The 18,547-nt window shown below is 40.9% G+C and overlaps 1 protein-coding gene across 1 annotated transcript in view; it reads right to left on the bottom strand.

Moving 5' to 3' along the window:
- The window catches only part of LOC129376904 (voltage-dependent T-type calcium channel subunit alpha-1I-like), a 169,346-nt gene that overhangs the window by 125,086 nt on the left and 25,713 nt on the right, over window positions 1–18,547 (bottom strand). The window lies entirely within an intron of this gene.

Raw genomic sequence — 18,547 nt, 5'->3', positions numbered from 1 at the left:
AATATGTTAGAAATTCAATATTTTAGGTGTTCTGACTTCAAGTTATCAAAAGCAAAGGATCACCAATGAGACCAGAGGGAGAAAAGCGAGTTATAAGAGAGTCAGAATGGAGAGTTTCGTGGTTCAGTCAGAATCTTCGGCTGCTGAGAGGATTTTCAGATTGTTGAATGGAATCGATTCCGAGCGGCCGGAACAGGAACAGAGGTGGAGAAGATACTGAGCAGCAGCAGCAAAACGTGGAAAAAGAACACACTATAAGCCACTGAGTCGGAACGGCGTTAAGACAAACTTTACACTTTGGTTGTTTTAGTCATTTAATCTGATCGGACCAGTTTCTAATTGCTCAAGAGGATCACAGAGGGTTTGTGAATGATCAGTTTCCTGTTAAAGGCAAAGCAAATTGTGGTCAGGCTCAAAGAACGGCTGCAAAACAAGAAGCAAGTGAAGTCTAAATTCATCCGTTATTTTTGTTAACAATGTGTGACCGCGAGGGCGCGACGCCACAAACTTAAAGCGTTAGAGACGGTCAAAGATTTCCTCAAGAAACTGTGGAAGGTGTTGCTTTTTAATAACATGCTAAAGGTACAAGGTCAAGAAATCATAACTATTAGCAAAACAAAGGAGAAATCTCCAAAGACAAACTGGGATAAATGCTTTCATTGATGCGGTTGGAGAGCCACACTCAGGATCCATGTACAGAAGCTGCAACCATTTACTGCCACATAAGCAGGTTTATTTTATGTTTTTGAACAGCTGTCAGATTTCTGTTCTCATGCTCTGTTGGAAATAAAAAAAACAACAACTCCGTCCTCCTCAGACGGATGTTTCAAAGGAAATTTAACACCAAGATGACAGAAAGAAAAATCCCAGCTGGTCTGCTGCGACTTTCCATCCCTCCCCATTTGTTTAAGGCCTTCAGCCAACCAGTCGGAGTCGATGAAAGTTGTCTCAAAATGCCCGATGGAGACGTAATGTAGATCGTTATGACCAAATGCACGGCCTATGCATCCTGTTTATTGTCCATTTGGCTGTCTTATGTGTAAAGCTGATTTTTGTTGGGTTTTTTTTTTTTTTTTTAGAATGTGGCGCTTGCTGACTAAAGGTTTCAAGCTTTGCTTTTTGTTGAAGTGGCCATTTTGATAGAATAGTGGAGGTAAATTAACACTGTTTGGTGGGGTTTTTTTTTCTGTGTGTATTATTTACCAGTTGTGTTGCAGTTTGACACAACTTGTAGTCACCAACCGTTGCCAGGTGACGACGGACAACATCTCGTTTGATTGTTTGCCACCGTTACAGCAGCACATGTCATGTCGACTCTAAGCAGCCATACACTCAATAATTGTCATAACATTGCGAGTTCAATTTGCATGATCATTTTCCTTCTGTAAACTACAAGTTATTTGGAGTACATTGAGATACAATTTAAGAATGTTTTCTTCCAGTAACATGTCACACAATGGCAAAGGCCGATGACAAAGTTTGGATGGTTGTTATTTTTCGACCCTCTGGGTGGTGATGGGTATTATTTAAAGGGGCGGTGTAATGTGAATTCTCCTTTTTAAATCATTTACCTCCTGTGGGTTTAAGCAAATGCCAAGAAGAGCAAAAGTAGACAATTTCAAAGATCTTGAGCCACTAGAAATTTATAATTATAAAACAGGAAGCCTCTGGAATTATTCAGGCTGCAATCATTTTGTCAGAATAACATTAAAGACCCAACATCAGAGTTATTAACCTCAACAGAAGGTTAACCAAACACTGAATCCATGGGCCAGAGCTTCCGTTCATCCGTCTGAAACTACTCAAGCACCGCGACTTCAATCACCCTCAGGTTATGGAAAGATATTATATTGTCTGGTCTTTGTTATTTTTAAACAAATGACAGCAGATTTCTGAAAAGACAATAAAAAAAAAAAAAAAAAACATGAATTTAAACGACTAAGCAGAGAAGATGACTGTCTCACAGTCACAGGACGACTGCGACCTGTGACCTGGAAAACTAATGACTGTTTCTTATGGACGTCTGGGTCCACACAGCTGGCAGTGAACTCATGCTTCATGTTACTGAATTACAATTTGGAATATTTGCTTTAGTTCTACTGGGACGGACGGACAGGAGCTGCTTAAATAATGTTCATCCCTCGTTGTGCAAGAACAAAGACATCTCCTTTTGTGTTCCATGTATGGGGAGAAATAAACGGCAAAACTATGCTAGGTTACAATATCTAGGCATAAGCAGTGGCACATAATGTTCTTCCAGTGAACCGTTGCTGTGCTCTTCTCTGTGTCCTGCAGAGTGCAGGTCATTTTCTACCATGGATTCAACGTTGCTGCAGTATGTTAAAAAAAAAAAAAAACATTTTCCAATTTAGGAAAATTACATTCTTGTTTTATTGTAAAAAGCAGAAAGTACATAGAAGTATCAAAAAGTCAGATTTGATTCTATTTGTTGTTTATTGATATTATACTTTTTTAGTCCATTCAGCATGGATTTCTGCATCGGATCAGAACCGCCCGATACTAAACCTCAGATATCGGAATCGGAATTGGAAAAAGAAGAGGATCAGCAAGAAACAGCGCTCTGGGAAAACACTTTCAAAGCACAGAGTGTAAGAAAATAAACAGAAATGCATTAAAGAGGTCAATCAACGACACACCACAAAAAAATTGTGATAACTCATATCAGCTCAAGAAAAAAAAAGAGAAGAAATTACTACTTTACAGGCAGAGAAATAAAAACACAGCCTCTGCTGGATGTGAGCTCTCATCATTGGTGCTAAAAAGATAACGTCACACCGTATACTCCCTACTGAAGCTTTCACAGAGCAAATGACCTGATTACACATAATATTCACAGCCAATTAGGCATGATGGCAGGCAAAAGGATTTCAACTGTTTAGCATAGTTAGCTTAGCTACAGACCACTGTTTGCCTCCATTTCACTAGCATTGAATGAATTAAGGGAAAAAATTACCAAGATATTCATATATTTAACTTGTACCTTTTACCACTTAACAACAGATGAGTCAGTCAGCAGCCTGAGCCCACATCCCTCCTGACCCGTCCTCTACTAATTGGAATTAAAGCTGCACTATGCCAATTTCTTTATAAACTTATTTTTCACACATTTGTAAAAACTATTACTATGTTGTGACAGTACGGCATGAGAGATAATCTGTGAAAAATCTATTTCCTCTGCCTTCTCCCAGTTCTCTCTAGAAGCAACCAATCAGTGGCAGGAGAGTTTTAATGCTGTCAATCACAATCTCATATGGCTGCTCATCCCTATGCTGCAGCTAGCATAGCCTGTTGTGAATGCTTCGTCTAGTTAGCATAGCTACCAGTGATAGCAGACAAACATTTTTCCAGTGATGATAAGTTGTTTCTCCATCATTAGCACATTTAGCAGTGTGTGAATGAGGATGATTGACAGCACTAAGACCCTTCTCCTTGTTCTGATTGGTTGTTTTGGTCAGAGCTTTGCATTACTTATCTAGCAATAGAAACTCAGAAAAGATGTGGAGGAGATTGATGTTTTCACAGATCACCTGTCTCATAACAAACTGTCACGACACGGTGACAGCTTTAACAAATATGGAGAAAACATCTTTGTTATGAAAGTTTTATTCTGCAGCTTGAATAAAATGCAACTACATAGCATTTTTTGAGAAGCCTGGGTTGCTTCATGTATATTTTGCATGTTGCCTTTGACTGTTGCTCATGGGGAGAGACATTTCAGTTATCTAAATCTATAGAAAACATTTAAGCAACCTGCTTGCAAACTCTATGTGGACTGTTGGATGTAAAATTCATGAGCAGTAGATATTGTGCTAGTTATCAGTATTGGACCAAAGAAAGCAAGGAAGTTGCAAGCCTTTAAAATTGTGACGCTTCTGATGAGTCAGATAGACTGAAGAAATTGTAACAGCAGCTGCGAGGGGGAAGAGGTGCGGGGGGGAGGGGTCTAATTTTTTGTCAGGGGGCCCAAGATTCCTGGCGCCGCCCCTGGTGGCAGGTATCAGTTACCATGAAATGCATTGACCACAGAAGTCAAACACAGTGATACACCCACACAGCTTACACCATCAAAACAACAGAGTCAGAGGCTAACAGTTGGCTGCTCTGATGCGACACACATCCTCATTAGTAGACGTGCTGGAGGCTTAATGGCCTGCAGCCTCACCGCCGCACAGCTACACACAAACCACAAACGCAAAGGTACTGCTTTTCTTTACGATCCCAAATTATTTTTCACTTGCATCGCCTTAAAGATAGAATCGAAATAAGCCAAACGTATTTATTGAATATGATAGACACTCGTTAGGACTGAATCACGTCAGCGGCCCCTCGCCGCCCTCCCTGGTCAGGCGTATTTACATCCAAGCACAGGGCGCCGAAAAGCAAACGGCAGTCTAATAATGGCGTAGGCAGCCCTAGATGAAAAGCTTTAAGTAGGCCCCCCACTTTCTGACATTTCCTTCAGCCTTTGGCTCGTTGCGCCTCAGCTATAAAACCAGCCGACAAATGAGCGAGGATCCCACAAAGCGCTGAGTCGTCTGGTGTGGAAACCAAACTTTGAAGGAGTTCAGAAATGAGACGAAGGCAGACGCATCTTTAAAACCTAAACATTACTGATTTCTTTTTTTTTTTCTGAGTAAGTTTTGTCTAACTTCCTTTGCACTCGTGCGAATAAAAGCAGCACCACCGATTCCGACATTGTGAAACTGATGTCGAGTCAAATCCTAGAACCGCTTCGCAGTCAAACATGTAGCGCCTCAAGAAGTTACCACCTGCTGACAAACACGTTTTTTTTTTTTTTTTTGTTTTTTCTGCAGCCAGTTTTCAATCTAATCAGTTTTCAATCAGTTTTCATTCTGCTGAAGGAGAGTAAAAGGAGAGCAACGCGGTACAGAGGCCTCACTATTGGACTCCTTCAGGAAGCAAGAACAAATTGGATCAGTCGACTCATTCAGAAGGAAACGCGTTTCTTTTTTTATTCACATGTGGCATAACACTTTCAATGCATACAAGGAAAACAGAGCCTAAGGTAACTAAAGAATAAACCTAACAAGAAACACTATGACAGGCTGCAGATCAGGAAAACAGCAAGGTGATTCTAATCACACTAAATAACCTCAAACAATAAAACTGAACTGACCATGAGGGCATAACCTAAAGAGAACTAAAACACAATGATAAATAAAATCACACCTAAAGACCCAGAGTCCTGAAGAAAGCTTTACCCAGCAAAGCCCATCTGAGGAGCTGGTGGAAGCGCCGCAGATCGCTGCGGTGCCGTCACTAAAGGACGCGACCCGAACCGTTTTCACACCGACACCGCAAGGCCTGAAACACCGCAGAGATGTGTTTGGTTTGGACGGCGCGCGAGATCGCAAATGTCAGCCGGATTTGTTCTGCACTGGTGGAGATTTCTACACCTAGCCCTCAAGTAAAAAAGAAAAAATCTAAATAAATCAAAATAAATAAAATGGTGGGAGACTGGCTGGAGAGACAGTGTGCAGATGAAGCAGCGGCATTGACTTGAAGTGACATAGAGAGAGAGGCTCATGACACACAGGTGTTTCTTCAGTCTCATGCGAATACAGAAATCTTCATCTGACATTATTTATGATAAACGCTAACCTCCAACTCCTTCCTTGGAAAGATCAGAATCGGGTCGTTCGGAGGAAACAGTCTGATGTGGGTCCCAAGTGTGGGCAAAAAAAAAAAAAAAAAGCGAATTCGAGTCAAATTGATTGACCCAAATGAGCTTCAGATATTCATGCTTGTAAATCTCACCATTCAAGAAGTTAAACTTTTCACAGAAACCTCAAAGAAAGCAAGAGGTCTGCTAATGTTTTCCATGATAAGTTCTGAAGAACAAAAGGCGATTTTAATCGTTTTCTACAACAAAACGATTTACACTGCCTCCTGCTTCACACAGCGTTTTGTACTGTGTAAACATTGACCGAACTAATTATTCGTGCCCAAAAGGAACAAATAGTTTTTGTTTGCAGTTGTCAAACGACTAACGGGAGATTTATTCGTCTCAAAGCGCCGTCAGCAAACCACCCAGAATCTCTGGTCTCAGTTTCTCTTCCTCTGGGCTTCAAACCATAAACAGCAATTAGCCGGGCTCCCCGTCAGACCCAGGCAGGAGAAACACTGCTGAGCAACAAGAGGCAAAGGGTTGCTGCACTTCTCTCCAATCTGAACTGCAGCAGGTGTTTTACAGCTGCCGCAGTTCCGATTAGCCACATTGGCTTCGTGTGGATTCGTCCCATTCAGACAGTCAGTGCCAGCGCTTAGAGCTTTAGTGATGCTTTACAAAACATTCAGACTTTGTTGTTGGCACGAGGAATGCTCCAACCATGGTGAAGCTGTGTGCGTGTGTGTGTGTGTGTGTGTGTGTGTGTGTGTGTGTGTGTGTGTGTGTGTGCGTGTGTGTGTGTGTGTGTGTGTGTGTGGGTGTGCCAACGCTGCAGGTGTTGCTGAGAAGTTGGCCGGGCTTAATGCAGCTACAAGTGGCTTGTGTGTTTATGCCGGTGAGATTTTGCCTTCGTAAATTTAAATAGGAGCAAGTCTATCTGCACCTTTACACCACCTCATCCGCTGCAGATTTAACAGACTAAAAAAAAAAAAATTAAAGTCATGCCAGATTGAAAAGCCAATGTTTTTTTTTTTTGAACACCACTTAATCAAACAAAACTGTATGCATAAAATAATGAACCACAAAAGAAGATTTTTATTTATTTACTCAGTTTTAAATTACATCTTTTAATTATTATAGAAATGTCAAACTGCACAGTAATGGTTAATGGAAACACAGTTACTGATTTAGTCTATTTTTTTCACTGCTTTTTTTTCTGGATTTCTTTTCATATCTTTAGACGATGCTGACATGGAAATCAGAAAATGTTGACATTTTTTGTTTTGTGGCATTTATGAGTCAAATGTTGCGACCGATCTTAAGTCTGTGAAGCTCATACAACATTCTACAACAGATTTGAGTTATTCAGAGTGGGTGTATTTTCACGGAGCACCTCAAAAGTGTCGCTTCCTCCTGCGAAGATATACCAAAGTAAAAGTAGTAAAAATATCTGGAGCCTCCACACGTCTGGTTCATCAATGCATTACACTTCCTGTTGCCTGGCAGCATCCTGTTCATCTGCTGAAACAACTAAATGCAAGTATATGCAATAACTTGCCTCATGTACAACTCTTCAAATTTAAATTTAAATTTGAAAGGTAAAACATGACAGTTGTTTTCTTTTTTTTATCCTACTGAGGATTTTTGTAAATCCTACTTTTACAATAATGGGTTAATCTGAAATTTCAATTTAATGATATATTATTATTTCTTGTCTACAGATAGTAATTGTAGAAATAAACTGAACATTACATTTTTATCGAGTATTTCTTCCGCGCTCTGTTTCAGTTGTGTGTGTGTGTGTGTGTGTGCGTGAGTGCGTGCGTGTGTGTGTGTGTAATTGAAGCCGACACCTCCTTATGGTGATCTGCTGTTCCCCTGGTGCTCCAAACATGACAGCTAACATCGTTAGCTTTTAGCTGATTGGAAAGTGAACCTGGTGGAGACAATGAACAAGGGCAATGAGGTGGTGGAGGAAATTAATTTGAGAAGATTTTTTTATTTACTAGGAATATACAAGAGGATCAAGGGAGACAACTGAGTGGAGTTAAGTAATATATTTATTCCCCTGAAGAGTCGATTTAGAAGTACAGGAATCAAATTGCATTTCCATCTTACTCAAACATTTATTGTTTATTCAGGTCCAACACATATTTAATGAGGAAGCATTTCAGGTCCGAATTTACTGTACTATGTCTTGCTTGTGTATATGTTACCATAAATTTCCTAAATATACTGTAACAAAGTCCTGTTTTATTGTGTCTATTCAGCTTTTGTTATGTACCTGAAATTGGAGCAAAGGAAACGGCGTTGGGACTCGTCCAGTTGCCCTTCGATGAATGTTGTCAAACTTTGCACTTCTGATTCAAAGGTCACTTCACACAGAATGAAAGTGAACGGATGTCGGAGTTCTTTCGAAATTCTAATCTTATGTCACTTGTGATCCAAAACAAACAAAATAAAAAAGAATTTCTTCGCAGTCCTTTAAAGGATTGTCCCAGAAGCATCAATTGTTCAAACTAAAGTAAAATGTTGATACATTTGTATATTTATTACGTGTGCACTTTGTCATAATCTCAAGTGTTGCTCTTCCTCTTTCACTGTATTCAGAAAGCAATTTTATAAAATTCCCATATTGGTAAAACAAAAAAACTAAAACAAAAACTGTGACTTTAGTTACTATATTTTCTTGGATCTCCAGTAATGAAAAACTGATTCTAAAAGAACTATTGATTCAACGATACACTGCGTTCACTCCGGTTTCAGGAAGGATACTCTAATGTTATGGGGTCTTTCAAAATCTCATCTCTAGGATAACATTTTGTCTCCCATCATTAGGAGAGGGTCTCATCCTGCGCCTGAGGACAAAAGAGTCCTACAGGCAGAGAGAAGAAACTCCTGCGTTTGAAACTCGAGGAGTTTTGGATCCAAAAATTCAAGTTACTGCTGGCACATTGAGTATCTAATCTGGCCGAAAGGAGCACACCTTGACCCTGGTTTGCTCGGAACTCTGCAGAAGGAACCTTGGAACTACAGGTTCCCCAAGATTCAAAGGGAAGCAGCTGATCCAACCAGATGCTGTAAGAATTAATATGTTTTGTTATCGTTCTTACATTAGTAGTTTTGCTAGTTTGTTTTTCTTTCTAAGGTTAGTTAGATTTCCTAGAGATGTTTAGCTAACCTTGCTTTAAACTCAAACATGTTTTTGCAGATGGTCTTAATTCTTTCTAGGAGAACTTCCTAAGATACTACTTAGTCGTAAAACTGTCTGTGTGTAGAATTTAGTTTCTGTGGCCCCCCTTTACCCTGTTATCAGAATGGCCCCCCTTCCTTGAATTATTACTTTCCCACTTTTCACTCACTTGCTTCTCTGTGTCTGTGTCAATATGAAGGCAAACCTCCTTGGGTTTGGTGTTTTTTTAATATATATATATTTCCTCCATTTTGGTTCTCTCCCGAATTCCACAAGTGACTCATTAAGCTTCAGAAGAAAATCATGGTCACTTTGAAAACAAAAAGATTGAACTTGTTAGAAATGTATGTGTAAACCGATTGTAAACCCAAAACAAAAACAAAACGTCAGATTGGGGTGAGGTCCCAGGATGCTTCAACTACTCCAGCGTGCAAACTGAGCTGACATGACTGGCTCAATGAGGATTTTAAATTTAGTACTTCAAATAAACGTTTTCAGCCCAGCAGAATACTGCCATAGCAACACACACACACACGCACACACACGCACACACACCCACACACACGCTCACACACACACACACACACACACACACCCACACACAAACACACACAAGAATAGAGTGCTTTTCTCAAGGACGGGGTTTAACCTCAAACTCCCCTACAACCGCAGTCATTTGACTGTGGTTTCACACGAGTAGTCCCCCTCGTGATGAAATGCACTAGCAGCTCAAAGAAAGATGCATCTGAACGTACGGAGACTATAAAACAAGAAAGCCTGACTGACACATACGCAAAGTCAAAGTGGATTAGACCGAGAAGAAAAAAACGGCTCAGAAAAAAACACAAAGCAAAACCATTTGTGGTGCTGTGGGAAAGTATTCGTCGCCTCAGATTTTTTCTGTTGATTTTTTTCTGTCACAATTGCTTCTGATCAAGCAAATTAGAACAACAGACCAAGAAAAGAGGCGTTTAATTTCACTAGAGCATTTCAAAAGTGATGGTAAGTAATATCACCACCCTTCATTGGTGGTAATAAACATTTGTGTTGACAGCCAATGAGCCTTGTTCAGACTTACAATAGTAATCCAGACACTGCAGAAGGTTTGTGACTATCAGTGGTTCCACATGTCTTAACATCCAGCTTTTGAGAAGATCACTCCAAACTCTGAATCGTTTTGAGCCATTAAAAGGAGAACTTTCCGAAAACTGTGGTGCAAAAGGAGGAACCGGTGGAGAATAACGAAAACCGGGGAGCTTAAATATACTGATGAGAAATCACAGGAAGACCAGAAGAGCTGATTACAGATGAAGGTAGGAACAAATGAGGAGATGATGAGCAGCTGGGACAGCATGGAGCAGAACGGTGGGCTGAGGCGACGTGGAAATACTGATTCACTAGAAAAAGATCTGAACACAAACAACAGAAACAACCTAAGGAGGAAACCAAAGAGGCAAGACAGCAGAAAAACAAACAAGAAATGATCAAAACGCTACTGATCCAAACAGCAAGGGATTGAAACAGTACATTGAAACTGAAGTGCTGATGTTAAAGTAAATGAACAATCAATCTTTTGATTCAATTCAATATGTGCTAGCTTGTTTGTGTACCTACAGGTTGTTTTTTTTGTTGTTTTTTGTTTTGTTTTTTTTTACAGTGTGAGTGAATAACTGTTGTGTTTTTCTAAGCCTGTCCTCCATTAGTCTGGATGTGAGGCTCTGACAGTATCAGACCACTAGGATCTATGGCTGGTAAAAATAGATTGCGATGCAGCTGTAGCCCTCTGCTGCTAACACAATCTGAATATCTACGGCCCTCAGACATACAGGAAGTGACCGTATATCAGTCTCTCACTTCCTGAGATAAATAGAATTATTGACACACCCATGAGGAGTGAGAAATACACACACCTCATGCTTACTGAGGTGTGTGTATAGTAGACTATCACAGTGATTGACCAGATGTTTGGGAATTTGTAGTGCAACATGGGTAAAATGTCATGTTTTTTTATTTATAGTTTTGGGTTTTCTTGTGTTTTTCTTTTACAACATTTAGTCTTGCACCTTCAAAAAGGTTTTGTCATGAACTATGTGTCTCAAGATATTCTATTTATTTCACCAACCTTTTCGAGAGGGTATGTGGAAAAGATACAGATGCATAAAAAGGTATTGATGGTGGATTTTTCATTAATTTCTACAGCCCAACCCTGATCCCTACCATAAACCTGACCCATTTATACCAGTACATGTCGTCTGGTACCTCTGTTTGAATTCACCAAATGCTTCAGAGTCTTTCTGAATTTGATCACCCATCAGTATTGATATGGTTCGCTTTCAGCATAAATTGGATCTCACCTGAGCCCAGTTTGACGACCTGCCTGCATGTCCTGGCAGGACACCCAGGACAGGCCGCCACGTCACACGGCGCAGTCTCTCTAGTTGGCTGACGCTCTGTGTACAGATGCAAAATTGCAGACTTTCCAACTCTAGCGTCTGGGTAAAGAGTGAAAACGCGCCACGAGATTTCGACGTCCTAAGATGCTCCGTAGTCGGTGCATGTAAACCCGACGACCCCGACGCTCAAATCGTGTTTAATCTGAACACAGCATAAATTATTGCTGCTGACTTTCAATCAAAAGTCCCCGAACATAATGAGAGTTGCCTTAAGCTTTGAGTTTTAACCAGCGTGCGTCGCTCTTTATGCATGCTGTCGAGACGAGCCGCGGCAGAAACACCTGCAGAAACTGCACTGACCTAATAGCTGATCATCAGGCATAGCCGTTTCTCACATAATCTTTTATATTCAAAAACGTCTAAAAGCCTTCTACTCCCGTAATAACTCCCACCTTGTTGGGATCAGTGAGTCAACATCCCCATCAGGGCTGCCGTTGCTTAGGTTCTGTCCTGGCTCACATTCATTAGTGGCATCGACGGGCTTTTGATTTCAAAAAAGGGAGGAAGCTGCTCACCCCCTTCAACATCCATTCTGATGAATCCCCCCCAAACTCCCAGAGGCTGAACGAGCAAGGATGGACGCACGCACACACACTAGTGCGTACGATGGAAGAAACCTGTGTTCCACAGCGGAAGAAGGCCAGAAACGATGAAACTTTAGGAGAACGGCATTTGGCGGTTAGAAGCTGGGAGCGGGAGAGGCTATGGGAATCAGATGGATATAATAAAACAAGATGAAATTTGTATGCATATGAGAGACGGAAAGGGAGCGGAGGGGGGAGGGAGGCATGAGCACGGGGATGATGCATGGCGGGGGAAAAAAACGGAGAAGGAGCGTGGGGTGGTTGATTTGACAGATACCCCGCGAGAAAGATCAGCCCCCAGGCAAAATAACTCATCACTGGAATTACAGAGAAGCACTCCTGAGTTCTGTGCGAGTGAGCATGTGTTGCACAAGGAGCCGGGATATACAGGTTTATACGCTTGGATTCCCGTGTGTGTTTTATTTGGGAGATGTGTGAGAGGATAAGAAAGGATGGCACTCTCAAGCGACAGCATCCATTGTACAGCAGTGGAGAGAGAGAGAGAGAGAGAGAGAGAGAGAGAGAGAGAGAGAGAGAGAGAGAGTTGGGAGTGAGGTTTTGAAAAAATAAGGTGGTTAGACAGAGACAAGGGAGACAGATGACAAGGGCAAAGGGGGAAGAGGAAGAAACAACTGCAAAGAGACAAAAAGAGAAAAAAGGTTGTGCTTGTGTGTGAGATTAGAATGTGAGGAACAAACAAAAACACTTCCGCCAACACACTCGCTAACCGAAGATGACAGCTGGTTTGTCGATATCTGAACCGCTGGAACTCTCTAAGCATCTGAACCGCTGACTGAGCACTGAAAATCATTACGTCACACCTCTGAGCATGGAAGGGGTTTTATTAGTGATAACAGAAACTGGTAGGAGGCTAAAAGGAAATATATGGAAAGAAATGTGATGTTTGTTGTAATTTTTTTTTTTTTTTTTTTGTAGTTTTTATGCACCCTATATTGTATAGCGGTAGATGAACAGTGTGGAAATAAAAGTGCCCTTTAATTTGATTTGTCAAAATTTTGTGGAAATATTTGCTGTATTTTAAGATCAACTGATGCATCTGAGAGTTAAAGTTTGATGCTCAAGAGATTTTGAGTTATTCAGAATCAGGCTGGTTGTCAGGTGTGACCACTGTGGTATCCACAGTCAGCAACATTCATGAGTGCAGACAGAGTCTCTGCATGGCGTAGTGTGAAATTAAAATAAATCTTACTTTAAATGTTCCAGCAAGATGCCGTTCTCCTAAAGTTTTCGACATTTAAACGTCATAATTTTTCATGCCACACCAATACTAGGAAGTGATAGAACTGTAAAGACAGGTCAAAGAAAGGTCTTGTGAAGTCGAGATGTTTGCAACTTTCTATACAAGCTTTCAAACATCTTGCCTTTGCAGCTTAATATGAGAAGGCAGGACAATGATTTATTAGAGCCAGTGTAAACCAAAAAACAAAATTTCTTGTTTGTCCTAAAACATTTCTGAGATTAACCTCAGAGTTTTTGGGGGTGAAAACATACTAATTTTCTGTCTACAATGGGCCTAATAATATGCTGTCATAGCTTAACATTTTCATAAAGATGGTGAACAATTATTTTAATAACAGTAGTTTACCAACATGCAAGGCTCAAGCTATCTGAGAGGGAACCTCTACATTCCTCCCCTAAATGTGCAAAAAAACAACAACCCACATCCACATCAATTTCAAATATCCTGTAGAGAACAAAGTGGAAGTGGATATAAACACATAATGAATGGGAGCTGTGCTTCTTTTCTGGGAGGAAAGTCTCTCTCAGTCTCGCTCTGCTCACACACACACGCACACACAGGACAAATATACACAGCACTGCACAGCAACAAAAATCCCACGCACTCACATGCAGTGATATCATTAGTCGTTTCCTTTTATACTAGACTCTGTCAAGACTTTTAGCCCCACCAGCCCACATGCAGGGGAACATGCATGCGCGCATACATGGGCAGAGGGAGCATTTAAATTGTGTAACCTGCTGGCTTTATGTAAGTGTGAAGCACACCCACTCCATGGGAGCTCAGAGTTCGCAGAGCACCGAGGTGAGAAGAAGATAGAGGCAGACAAGACAGTGAGGAAAAGCTTTGGGGAAGCAAGGATGGGGCGGAAGGCACAAAGAAATACCACGCTTGTTCAACTGATTTATTTCATTTTCTTCTTATCATCTGCTTGCAAGATGGATACTGTCATTTGTTAACAAGTTTGCACAGTTTTCTGTTGGCTTAAGGATTCTGACATGCTTTGGTTTTATGCGGCAGGTTTAAAGTTCTGCAATTTCCCACTTAACTGAGTTGAAACAGATGATTTTAGAGCAGCCAGCTTTAGTGCTAGTGTATGTCTGAATGGCTCCGTAAATTACGTATATTTTTTAAAAAAGGTCAGCACTGTTTGGGACTTCGGCAGTCGCATCCACCGTCTGAAAAAATTGTTAAAAAAACTGTTTCATAAATAATAATATGATTTCACTGACAAAAATTTGGTGCACCCAGACAAATTTGTAAAAATACAAAGAAATGCACCAATTCACTGTTTTTCACTTCCGATACCAATATCGATATCTGAGGTTTAATTTTTTCACTTATAAACACCAAGTGCTACTTCACAAAACAGTCGAGGTGCGCTAACAGAAAGTGGCTACAAATGTGGATGAGTTATGTCATGAGAGCTACCTGTATAGAGTAAGGCTAACCTGAATTAGCCTTTGTCCATACTTGCTAATGGTCATAGGAAGAATACCGTCAGTCTATGCCAGACTGACAGAGACACACAAGCCAAATGAGCTCATATTGATTTAACAAAATTATTTACCAAAATGAAATCCTCAAAGTTTCAAGATGGGTTAGACAATTTTACTTTCCTTTTTTTTTTTGTCTTAATAACTAAGCTTACTAAGGCATGTATGAAACATAAGAGATCTCTCTAGGAGCACGATAGCTCTTTATGTCCGGCTCGTCTGAATGCACTCAGTCACACAAACAAATATGCCGGCGGCCTGTGCCAGCGCCATCCACACCTTCCGGGATAAAGTGTTACTCTCTCCTTTTGTTATCGCAACACATGAGACCAAACAAAGCGCATGTGTTAAGATCCTTCTCACACCAGCAGGCGTGCTCAAACGCTCGCCTTCAGTTTTGATGGAGCAGAAAACGCGGGGCGGCTGCATCAGTCATTCACCGCCGAGCGGGGTGTCGCATTTCCTCCCATCTGCTCCCGGCGAAACGGGCGGCACTCTCGAAATCCATCTCGGCAGATTCTCGTTTAGGCTGTGAGACGACGTGATCGCGGAGGCTACCGCAACATGTGTCAACAGAAGTAACACTTGCTTGTTTTTTTTTTTGTCAAATTCTCTGACATAAATGCAAATCCCATACACGGATCTGACTGTCTCTCTTCACATTGTCTTTCTGCAGCAACTTTAAAAGCTTTGATAGTGAATATTGTTGCCACCTGACTGCAAATCAGCCTCAAAAGAGGGAAAATTGACTCTTTGAGCTTTACATCATGTTGTAATGCAATTCCCTCATAAAAAAAAACAAAACAAAAACCTTCCTTTAATCTCCATGGCAACCGTTCCAGTGTGCAAAACGACTGGATGGACCAAGCTCCGCCTTCAAGGACGAAGCTCCTCCTGTGAGCTGCGGTTTCCAAGTTTCCGTGTGTCCACCTCACAGAGCGGCACAGAGCGCCAACACTCGGCTCCTTCAGACTAGCCAGCAGCAATTAGCAAACACCTGATCAAACTGCATGTCAGTCGAGCTCATTACATGAGCTACTTCTCAGTGTAACGTTGGCGAAAATAACATAGGATCCATGTTGTGATGACTTCCTGAAGGCGGAGCTTCAGAAAGAGCAGGAGTTTTTAAAGAGACAGAGGCCCAATTTCAAGGCGTTCCGTTGCAAAGTCAAATGTATGACATATACAGCATTTTTAGAATAACTGAAGGTAACATCGTTACTCAACAGTGCTATGAAACGGTACTTTGTGCCTGGAAAATTACATAATACTGCCTCTTTGAAACTCAGACCTGATAGCACTGAAGCACATTCTGGATATATACTTCTGGAAACATAATAGAAACTAATTCATCTTCTCTTAAATTTGTTTGGGTGTTTTTAAAAGTCATCCAGCCCAGTCGTTAAGCTGCAGCTCAAAAAGCCTGTGCATGCTTGAGTACCTAATACCAACAGCTTTCTCTATTCTCTAAAGAACATTTACGACACCACTTTCAAACAATACACTATAAACAAAAACGATGGCAAAAACGCAAATCCCATACACGGAAAACCATCTGTGAAGTGTTTTTTTTTTTGTGCGCTTCTGGCTCAATTAAAACGCTGCAGCCGCATTAAAGACTGTGACACGTTCACCTGATGTCTTTCAAAAGCCTCGGCTCATTACTGCTCTTCTTCCAGCCATTTCCTCCCTCCGATTGTCTCTGCGCTTCCCGCTTCCACTCTTCTGCTTCACCTCTGTTGATCCACAAGAGCTGGAGCACAATGGATCCTTGATCCACTTGCAGATTTTGCTTTTCCACCTCTCTTATGTTTCAGAACCGTCTGTTTTGTCGGCGTATCCTTAAACTTTTTTTCCCTCTTTCTGTTTTGCTCTTTTTTTAGAGCTTTTTGTGACATTCTTCTTTGGTCATCTCACTCGCTTTGTGTTGTGTTGAATGCACTCAACCAGATTCACCATGAGACTGTTAACATTTACATGTTTCCTAAGTGGCTAACAGATTCTCGTATAACTGGATCTAAATGAAGCAGTAAAGTCTGTGAGCAGGTATTGGACTAGACCTGCTGCTTGACTTCCTGCTTTGTATGTCGTAAATTTGTCTTTACAGTCTCTTATTCCTACATTTCTTTCTTATCTCTGCGTTGACATGCATGTTCCCACTTACCTTAACTTACTGTTACAATATCTGGACTCCCGCGCTCTGAGGCAGTAAAGGAGATTTCTGTTCTACTTTATTCAACTCTAATCTCAGACTAAGCAGAAAATGTGACCAATTGGCAAGCTGGAGGGATGGGAAATTATCATTTTGTTAGACGTCAATAAATTGACATCTAACAACCCCCCCTGACCGCCCTACCCCCAAAAAAACAACAAACATTTGTTTATAACTCATTTAGGTATTGTTTTCCACGGCTTGTTCCATAAAAGCATCAATAAACACCATTCAATTTAGAAAATATTGACTGAAAGCAATTATTGTGCGACATTTGGATTACTTAATGGAACTGGTGCGTTGAAGCCTCCGGGTTTGGATTTTTTAATATATTAGTTTTGTAATTTGCTCGAACTCTCGTATTTTGCTTCGCTTAGTCATCGCTGCTCCGTTCGTTTGTTGAAACATTTTGTTTTTTATCCTCTTTCTTGGCCCCTTGCAATCAATTTGCGTTTCCTCCGCTCCACCACTCATGCTTCCTATGTAGTTATATTCAGTTAATCACACACCTGTTCTCCGTTCCACAATCGGGCTCCTCTGTGTTAAAAGCCGCGGCTCCTTTGTGCCTCTCTAATAACTCGCAGAGCTTTTGCTCCTCAACGGTTTTACTCCATTCCAGTCAGAGTCTGTTTTCCCTCTGGTTTATTTACTGCACACATTTCCATAAAACTATGGTCGTGTAAAACTTTGCCGATATGTCGAGCCGACTCAGTTTTGCAATTGCGTTGTTTCCGTCGCATGAGAAACACAAAGTCCCATGTGAATAAGTTTGCTCATGTAACAATTCATAAACCCCCCCAAAAAACACATTGCACCATCATCCTCTTGTTTCTTTTTTCACATGTGAAGCAAAAAAAAAAGTTTCCATAGCAGTTTTGTGAAATGCACAAATTTCGGCTGAAAATCCGTCATAGCGCAAAAAGAACTTGTCGTTCAAAACGAGGCTTTTTTCGAAGTTGCCATGTTTCTATCGAGGAAGTAAATGTTTGTCATTCCAAGTTGCGCACCAGTGATTGATTGAAACACGCCTGCACAACGTCATAAACACTAATTGTCTTTTCCTGTTTTTTTACTGCTCTCTAAGCAATAACCACAAAAGGTTGTGATACATTTCCAAGTACATCATCCCTAACCCACATCAGACACTAACGATTATAGATTTTATTGAGGAAGTTTTAAAAACCAACGTTCTGATGACTCCTCCGTCAATAGAGTTGACAGAATAATTACAGGATGTAGAAAGAGGAAAAACGTGTTCTCTGGCTTTCTCCTTGAACTTTATCAACATGCAACAATCTCATGAACTGCATTGCAGTCCTTTGCTTTGTTACCTGTTGTTGCTTTATATTAATTAGAAGCCTTGGGAAAGTGGACAATGGATGGGCAAGTCACAGCTCAATGAGGAAGAAATAATGAACTTGCATTTGTGTTTGGAACACATCAAAAGGGGAAAATAAAACAAATAAGGTAGATTGTATAACCACAACAACACAGTCTAGACTGGCGAAAGACCTTTTCATCTGTCGTCCAAGTCTGAACAGAGATGAAGGAAAAGGCGGCGAAAACTTTGAAGGACCCAAGAGACAATTTAAAAGTGACGGTAGAGTAAACTTGTCGTTATGAACAGCTCAGATTTGTAAGCCATAATTTGGGTGCGAGCGGGTAAATCGTTTGGTGAATGCGGCGGTAAGGCCGGCT

This window comes from Poeciliopsis prolifica, unplaced genomic scaffold (genome assembly GCF_027474105.1).
Source record: "Poeciliopsis prolifica strain line A6 unplaced genomic scaffold, Auburn_PproV2 SCAFFOLD045, whole genome shotgun sequence".
Classification (NCBI taxonomy): domain Eukaryota; kingdom Metazoa; phylum Chordata; class Actinopteri; order Cyprinodontiformes; family Poeciliidae; genus Poeciliopsis; species Poeciliopsis prolifica.
The sequence above is the reverse complement of the archived record's forward strand: the minus strand, read 5'-3'. Positions and strand labels throughout refer to the sequence as shown.